At 47.7% G+C, this 8,611-nt stretch overlaps 1 protein-coding gene across 1 annotated transcript in view; it reads right to left on the bottom strand.

Annotated features, from left to right (window-relative positions):
- Positions 1-8,611, bottom strand: part of fhod3a (formin homology 2 domain containing 3a) — an 87,874-nt gene that overhangs the window by 71,987 nt on the left and 7,276 nt on the right. The window lies entirely within an intron of this gene.

Here is an 8,611-nt window from a genome sequence, read left to right as displayed (position 1 = left end):
TAATATTTTATTTCTATATCATATAAATTATATATAAATATACAGTATGCAAATATTTCTTAAATATATACATGCACGTGTGTGTATTTATATATATAATAATTATACACCGTATACACACACACACATATTATATGAACACAAACTTTTATTTTGGATGCGATTAATCGTTTCCCAGCACTAAATTTTAGTTTTATTTAATGACAGACAGTGACCCTGATTACAGCAGTCTTACAGACACACACACACACACACACACACACACACACACACACACACACACACACACACACACACGTGCTTTCACTTTAACTCCAGTATGAACTCTGAGCGCGTGTCGATTGATTTGTAGCTTTGATCAACAGTCACACGGCGGGTCGTCATGCTAATTCGGCAGATTCGACCTGCAGCGACAGACATCGACTCACACACACACACACACACACACACACACACACACACACACACACACACACACGTGCTGAAGGTTTCACATGTTCAAATGTTAGTATGTGTGACCAAAGAGTGTGTCGACCAGCTGCTCGTGTCAAACACAGGTGTGTGTATAAATTAAACCATAATGTTCACAGAAACACTAAACATTCACTCGTTCGCCTCTATTCCCTACACTGTTATTCACAAGCCTGGGGTCAGTACATAAACGTGTTCATGATTGGCTGGCGATCGATCACATGACCTCTGCGAGGCTGGTTCGGTGTCGTAACGCCGGCGTCTCCTCGGCCAAACCCTAATCAAACACTCGCTCTCCAGCGCAACTTCAGGTCTGAGTTAAGGTCAACTAACGCATCGCATCCAAGAATGTGTCTGACGGACGAATGAACACACACACACAGACACACACACACACACACCTGCTGAAAGGCATGAGTGATATCCGCATGTTTCTATTTACAATCAATAGTAATTATTTTAGTGATGTAGCACTAAATGTGCTCAAATGAGGCTGTGAGAGGATCAACAGCAAACCACAGATCATAGGAAACACAGACCAGTTTATTACTGGAACAACACAGCACATTACACACACACACTCTCACTCTCTCTCTCTCACTCACACACACACACACACACACACACACACTCTCACTCTCACACGCACACGCACAAACACACACACTCTCTCTCTGACTCACACACTCACTCACTCACGCAATCACACACACACACACTCTCACTCACACACTCACTCTCTCTCTCTCACACACACACACACACACTCTCACACACGCACTCACACACACACACACACACACACACACACTCACTCACTCACTCACTCACTCACTCACGCACTCTCACACACACACACACACACACACACTCTCTCTCCCTCACACACTCACTCACATCTATATAACTGCTCTCTCTGGCTCAGATCTGAATGTTCGCTGTGATTGTCAAAGGTTTAATAGACAGAAATCGCGATCTTTAACGATTAATCGTGCAGCTCTACTGTGGACAGATGCATAGAGATTCACAGATAGACTAAATAAACTAGATATTAAAGTCCCCCTGTGGTGTAAATCCAGCGTTTAATGTTGTTTATGTGTCTATGTGGTGTTTTTAATGCGCTTTAAGACACACCATGTGTAAGTTCATAAGTCGACAGCATTGCTGAGTATTTCCTCCTTAAAACTGCAGTGAACCAAAGACAGTCTCAAAAACACGGTTTGAAATCGCTGGTGTTTCTGACGTCACAAACGACCTTGTAACCAATCAGACCAACGTGTGATCGTCAACCAGTGGATCTCTGAGCTGAGTGAGTGAGTGGAGGCGGGGTCATTTGCATATAGAGGGTATGCGCATGACGTCACCGTCGGCCGGAGTGAATGCGGTCACGCCCACAAGTGGCAAAAAGACTGAGCGGCAGCATTTGTTTTCAGCGTGAACGCCGTGAAAAACACACAAAACACATCTAAAACGGGAAAGAGCTTTGCGATTGACTGTACAACTAGATTTGACCAGAAATCTGAGGTACTGTATATTTTTACAGACTGCAAAAAGCAACAGAACAGACTATATTCTGCATAATTGGATGTTTTTAAATAAACACTGACAAAAAACTATACAAGTTTTAGGGCTGGACGATATGATGATATACAGTATAACATTAATGTAAGTGATCACTCGGATTTAGACCTATCTATATTGTATTTATATAAAACGTTTACAGGCAAATTTTCTTCATTTATTTCCCCGGCGTCGAAATCAGGCACATATAAATGTCAGGAAACACGATTCCTGACTGCATGTCAATATCCATGATCACTGGATCTTTGATAAGTTGTAAGGAACACTATATCGAGTCCAACTTTTAGTTTTAACTGATAATAGTTTGTTTTACTCGCGTTAACGCAGTTTCCCCTAGTAACTCCAGTCACGCAGCAGCTCTTCTGCCACTCAGTCCCGCTGAGGGGGGCGTGTTCCGGCGGGGAAGTGACGTTAATGCATTCCCTCTATTCATAGACCCGCGCATACTAAATGAGGCACGGGTGTCGAGTTACAGTCAAGATATTTTATCGAATATTTTTTCATGGAAAAAAATTTAAATATATAATTTTGGTGATCAAAGATGAGTTTTAAGGGATAAAATTATTCACTACAGGGGGACTTTAAATTTGAATAATAAACAAACATTAAATACATAAATGAGAAATTTCCTGGAGAATTTAACTTGAGTGGATTTAAGTGGATTTTTGTTTTAATTTTTGAATCTTTGCAACTCTGAGCGGCGACTTTCCCTCAGGAGATATTAAACGGCGGAGATCTGGATTGTTCTCTCGGCTGGGGAGCGCGGGTGAAGGGTGTCGCACCGCAGTGAAGGACAGTCGGACAGTCGCTGTACTTCTCTAACTACCACTTACACTGTGGATGAGATGCAGCCCGTCTATTTATAACCCGAGAATGTGAGACACACGCAGAAGATCTGTGACCGGAGCTCAGCTCGCGGCTTTCCTCCGGATCACAGCTGCACTGGGAAACATATTTACTCACATTTATCATCAATAAATACAATTTGTTTCAATCTCATACATTTTTACAAATTGAATATTTCTTGTTCCACAGCGGTTTATACTTTTGAACTGAATAAATGACATTGTTTTCACAATGAACAGATTTATGCTGATTCTAAGCTATTTAAATAAATGTATTTTGAAAATATGGTTATTTAAATAAAATAGTTTGATTCCCAGGTAATGCATGATGCATGTGTTTACCTTAAATGCATTGTAAGTTACTTTGGATGAAAGTGTCTGCCAAATGTATAAATGTAAATAATAAGCATTTTTATTAAAATGTTCATAGTAAGCATTAAAGAGCCCATATTATGAACTTTTTCAGGGGGGCTTCATGCTTGAATGTTGATTATTCTCCTCATATTCTCCATTGTTGCGGCTCCTCTCTTCTCAGTCTGTCAGTAACGCTCTGTTTACTTCCTGTCTCTGTGAAGCCCCTCCTCCTGAAAAGCACACTGTGCTCTGATTGGTCGGCTGGAGCAGTGTGTTGTGATTGGTCGAGCGCTTCGAGTGTGTTTGGGAAATGTCCCGCCCCTTTCCATAACCACCGGTTTAACACACTACTAACTAACTCAACCAGACCCCGCCCCTTTATTCTGCGTATGAATTATTATAATGAGGAATATTGTGACGTGTTCGCTCCCAGAAGAAACTCAAGACTACAATGGAGGCGTTTCAGGAGTTCAGAGATACTGACACTGATATAGAGAAGAACTGGAGCTTTCTCATGATCAAACCGCAACATTACACACTGAACACTGATGGAAAACAGCAGAATTGATCTCTTACTAAATAACTATTGACTGAGAGTGTTGATACGGTGTTGAATAGGTGGAAAATAAGAATTTGGGTGTTTTAATCCCTTTTGGCCTCATATTTGGAAAGACCTCACAGGAGGCAGATATATCATCATCGTCTTCATCTTCATCAGTGTGTGTGTTTGTGAGTGCGAGTGAGATGACATGGCATTCTGGGAGCAGCGCTGACCTCTACTTTATTTCACAGATTTGACCAAAACATCCAATTATACTGTCCATGACTTTCCCTCCAATGACAGACTGACACAGAAAAACACAACACCACAAGCAAACAGAGGAGAAACCAGAGAGGAGAAACCAGAGAGGAGAAACCAGAGAGAAACCAGAGAGGAGAAACCAGAGAGGAGAAACCAGGGAGGAAAAACCAGAGAGGAGAATCCAGAGAGGAGAAACCAGGGGAGAAACCAGAGGAGAAACCAGAGAGGAGAAACCAGGGAGGAGAAACCAGAGAGGAGGAACCAGAGAGGAGAAACCAGAGAGGAGAAACCAGAGAGGAGAAACCAGAGAGAAACCAGAGAGGAGAAACCAGAGGAGAAACCAGAGGAGAAACCAGGGAGGAGAAACCAGAGAGGAGAAACCAGAGGAGAAACCAGAGAGGAGAAACCAGAGAGGAGAAACCAGAGAGAAGAAACCAGAGAGAAGAAACCAGAGAGGAGAAACCAGAGAGGAGAATCCAGAGAGGAGAAACCAGAGAGGAGAAACCAGAGAGGAGAAACCAGAGAGAAGAAACCAGAGAGGAGGAACCAGAGAGGAGAAACCAGAGAGGAGAATCCAGAGAGGAGAAACCAGAGGAGAAACCAGAGGAGAAACCAGAGAGGAGAAACCAGGGAGGAGAAACCAGAGAGGAGGAACCAGAGAGGAGAAACCAGAGAGAAGAAACCAGAGAGGAGGAACCAGAGAGGAGAAACCAGAGAGGAGAATCCAGAGAGGAGAAACCAGAGGAGAAACCAGAGGAGAAACCAGAGAGGAGAAACCAGAGAGGAGAAACCAGAGAGGAGAAACCAGAGAGGAGAAACCAGAGAGAAGAAACCAGAGAGGAGGAACCAGAGAGGAGAAACCAGAGAGGAGAATCCAGAGAGGAGAAACCAGAGGAGAAACCAGAGGAGAAACCAGAGAGGAGAAACCAGGGAGGAGAAACCAGAGAGGAGGAACCAGAGAGGAGAAACCAGAGAGGAGGAACCAGAGAGGAGAAACCAGAGAGGAGGAACCAGAGAGGAGAAACCAGAGAGGAGAAACCAGAGGAGAAACCAGAGGAGAAACCAGAGAGGAGAAACCAGAGAGGAGAAACCAGAGAGGAGAAACCAGAGAGGAGAAACCAGAGAGAAGAAACCAGAGAGGAGGAACCAGAGAGGAGAAACCAGAGAGGAGAATCCAGAGAGGAGAAACCAGAGGAGAAACCAGAGGAGAAACCAGGGAGGAGAAACCAGAGAGGAGGAACCAGAGAGGAGAAACCAGAGAGGAGGAACCAGAGAGGAGAAACCAGAGAGGAGGAACCAGAGAGGAGAAACCAGAGAGGAGGAACCAGAGAGGAGAAACCAGAGAGGAGGAACCAGAGAGGAGAAACCAGAGAGGAGGAACCAGAGAGGAGGAACCAGAGAGGAGAAACCAGAGAGGAGGAACCAGAGAGGAGGAACCAGAGAGGAGAAACCAGAGAGGAGAAACCAGAGAGGAGGAACCAGAGAGGAGAAACCAGAGAGGAGGAACCAGAGAGGAGAAACCAGAGAGGAGAAACCAGAGAGGAGAAACCAGAGAAACCAGAGAGGAGAAACCAGAAAGGGGAACCAGAGAAACCAGAGAGGAGAACCCAGAGAGGAGAAACCAGAGAGGAGAAACCAGAGAGAAACCAGTGAGGGGAAACCAGGGAGGAGAAACCAGAGAGGAGAAACCAGTGAGGGGAAACCAGGGAGGAGAAACCAGAGAGGAGAAACCAGAGAGGAGAAACCAGGGAGGAGAAACCAGAGAGGAGAAACCAGAGAGGAGAAACCAGAGAGGAGAAACCAGGGAGGAGAAACCAGAGAGAAACCAGAGAGGAGAAACCAGAGAGGAGGAACCAGAGAGGAGAAACCAGAGAGGAGAAACCAGAGAGGAGAAACCAGAGAGGAGAAACCAGAGAGGAGAAACCAGGGAGGAGAAACCAGAGAGGAGAAACCAGAGAGGAGAAACCAGAGAGGAGAAACCAGGAGAAACCAGGGAGGAGAAACCAGAGAGGAGAAACCAGAGAGGAGAAACCAGGAGAAACCAGGGAGGAGAAACCAGAGAGGAGAAACCAGAGAGGAGAAACCAGAGAGAAGAAACCAGAGAGGAGAAACCAGAGAGAAACCAGGGAGGAGAAACCAGAGAGGAGAAACCAGAGAGGAGAAACCAGGAGAAACCAGGGAGGAGAAACCAGAGAGGAGAAACCAGAGAGGAGAAACCAGGAGAAACCAGGGAGGAGAAACCAGAGAGGAGGAGAAACCAGAGAGGAGAAACCAGAGAGGAGAAACCAGAGAGGAGAAACCAGAGAGGAGAAACCAACTGGATATATGATGTCAGTTACCAAACATCTCTATCAAACTAATAAAGATCAGATACAAAATCACATGAGAATCAAATCGTCTCGGTTACGGATGTAACCCTCGTTCCCTGAGTAGGGAACGGAGACGTTCCGTCGGATGACGACGAATGGGGGTTTCGCTTAGAAGCCAATCAACTTCAAGTACTTCAAAACGAGCCAATGGCAAAGAAATGCCATGGGTCTGCGGAATTTGCATAGCGTAACTCCGCCTCACCTCGTGAGTATATAAGGAGAACGCTGGCAGCAAACCGGCATGTTTCTTCGCTGAGGAGCCAACCTGAGTTCAGGCGATCCCCGCGGTACAGCGGAAAGTGGCAGGAAGACGGAACGTCTCCGTTCCCTACTCAGGGAACGAGGGTTACATCCGTAACCGAGACGTTCCCTTTCGTTGTCACTCCGAGTTCCGTCGGATGACGACGAATGGGGATACCAGTCTAATCACGCCACCTTCCCAGCTGTCTTCCAGTGCCCTGCGTAAATCTGAGATCCCTGTCGTGAGCCTAGCACGGACGAAGGACTCCTATTTAACACAGGAATACCAAGGTACACTGGGGAGCATATCCCAGATCTTTTAGGGAAGTATGCAATTACTGCCAACCCAGAGGGGGGGACTTAAAGATACACATATGACCCGAGGGATGCATATGGGGAATCACTGGGGTGTCCAGCCGCAGGTGGAATATTTCAACCCCAGGGGTGGCAAGGTGGCTTGCCAAGGGAAAGACACATGCTCAGAGAGGCTTACAGTGGGAATACACATGTGGGGGTAGCTCAGGGAGGTACCATGCACACGGGAGGCACCTAGCCGACGCGCAGGCAAGAGACACTGGCGCCGACGTCAGGAGTGCTGGAGGAACTCAGGGCTTTCGGAGAAGCTCACCTGAGGAGAATATCGCACGTATCCAGTCCGTGGAGTGGAGTGGCGAGCAAGCGAAGACACCTGAGCGGGTCCGGTACTAGCTGGTTGAAGCGAGTACATGAGAGGACACTGGCTCCACTCGGAGATTGTAGAATCTGGCGAATGTGTTAGGTGTCGCCCAGCCTGCAGCTCTGCAGATGTCTGTTAGCGAGGCGCCATGCGCTAGAGCCCAAGAGGATGCCACACTCCGGGTGGAGTGGGCAGTCACACCAAGGGGGCACGGTCGACCTTGCTGCTGGTATGCCAAAGCAATGGCGTCCACTATCCAGTGAGACAACCTTTGCTTGGAGAGAGCCTTTCCCTTCAGCTTCCCACCATAGCAGACAAAGAGCTGGTCTGAGGTCCTGAAACACTGCGTTCTGTCTACATAGATGCGGAGAGCACGTACTGGACAGAGCAGTGCCAAGGCTGGGTCTGCCTCCTCCGGGGGCAGCGCTTGCAGGTTCACCACCTGGCCCCGGAAGGGAGTGGTAGGAACCTTGGGCACATATCCAGGCCGGGGTCTCAGGATCACGTGAGAGTAAGCCGGCCCGAATTCCAGGCACGCTTCGTCAACGGAGAATGCGTGCAGGTCCCCTACCCTCTTGATGGAGGCCAATGCAGTCAGAAGCGCCGTCTTCATTGACAGGAAGTTAAGCTCGACTGACTGTAAAGGCTCAAAGGGAGCACTACGCAGGGCGGATAAGACCACTGCGAGGTCCCAAGAGGGAACGAGAGGAGGGCGAGGAGGATTCAGTCTCCTCGCTCCTCTCAGGAACCTGACGATCAGGTCATGCTTCCCCACCGACTTACCTTCTATAAGATCATGCTGTGCGGCAATAGCGGCGACATAGACCTTGAGGGTGGAGGGAGACAGCCTTCGCTCCAACCCCTCTTGAAGGAAGGAAAGCACGACGTTGATCGAACATCTCCGGGGGTCTTCTCGGTGAGAAGAGCACCAGTTGACGAAGAGGTTCCACTTCAACGCATAGAGGTGTCTCGTGGACGACGCTCTAGCGGAAGTGATGGTAGCCGCCACCGCTGGTGGCAGGGTACTCAAACCTGCCTCGTCCCGTCCAGGAGCCATACGTGGAGGTTCCAAAGATCGGGACGAGGGTGCCATAGGGTGCCCCGTCCCTGAGAAAGTAGGTCCTTCCTCAGAGGTATGGGCCAAGGAGGTGCTGTCGCGAGGAGTACAAGTTCGGAGAACCAGGTCCGGGTGGGCCAGTACGGCGCGACCAGAGTGACCTGCTCCTCGTCCTCCCTGACCTTGCGCAGGAGTTGCGCAAGAAGGCTCACTGGG

Source organism: Rhinichthys klamathensis, unplaced genomic scaffold, assembly GCF_029890125.1.
Source record: "Rhinichthys klamathensis goyatoka isolate OS25496 unplaced genomic scaffold, OSU_Roscu_1.1 h1tg000176l_1, whole genome shotgun sequence".
In the NCBI taxonomy this organism is placed as follows: Eukaryota; Metazoa; Chordata; class Actinopteri; order Cypriniformes; family Leuciscidae; genus Rhinichthys; species Rhinichthys klamathensis.
This window is presented reverse-complemented; position numbering and strand designations above follow the sequence as displayed.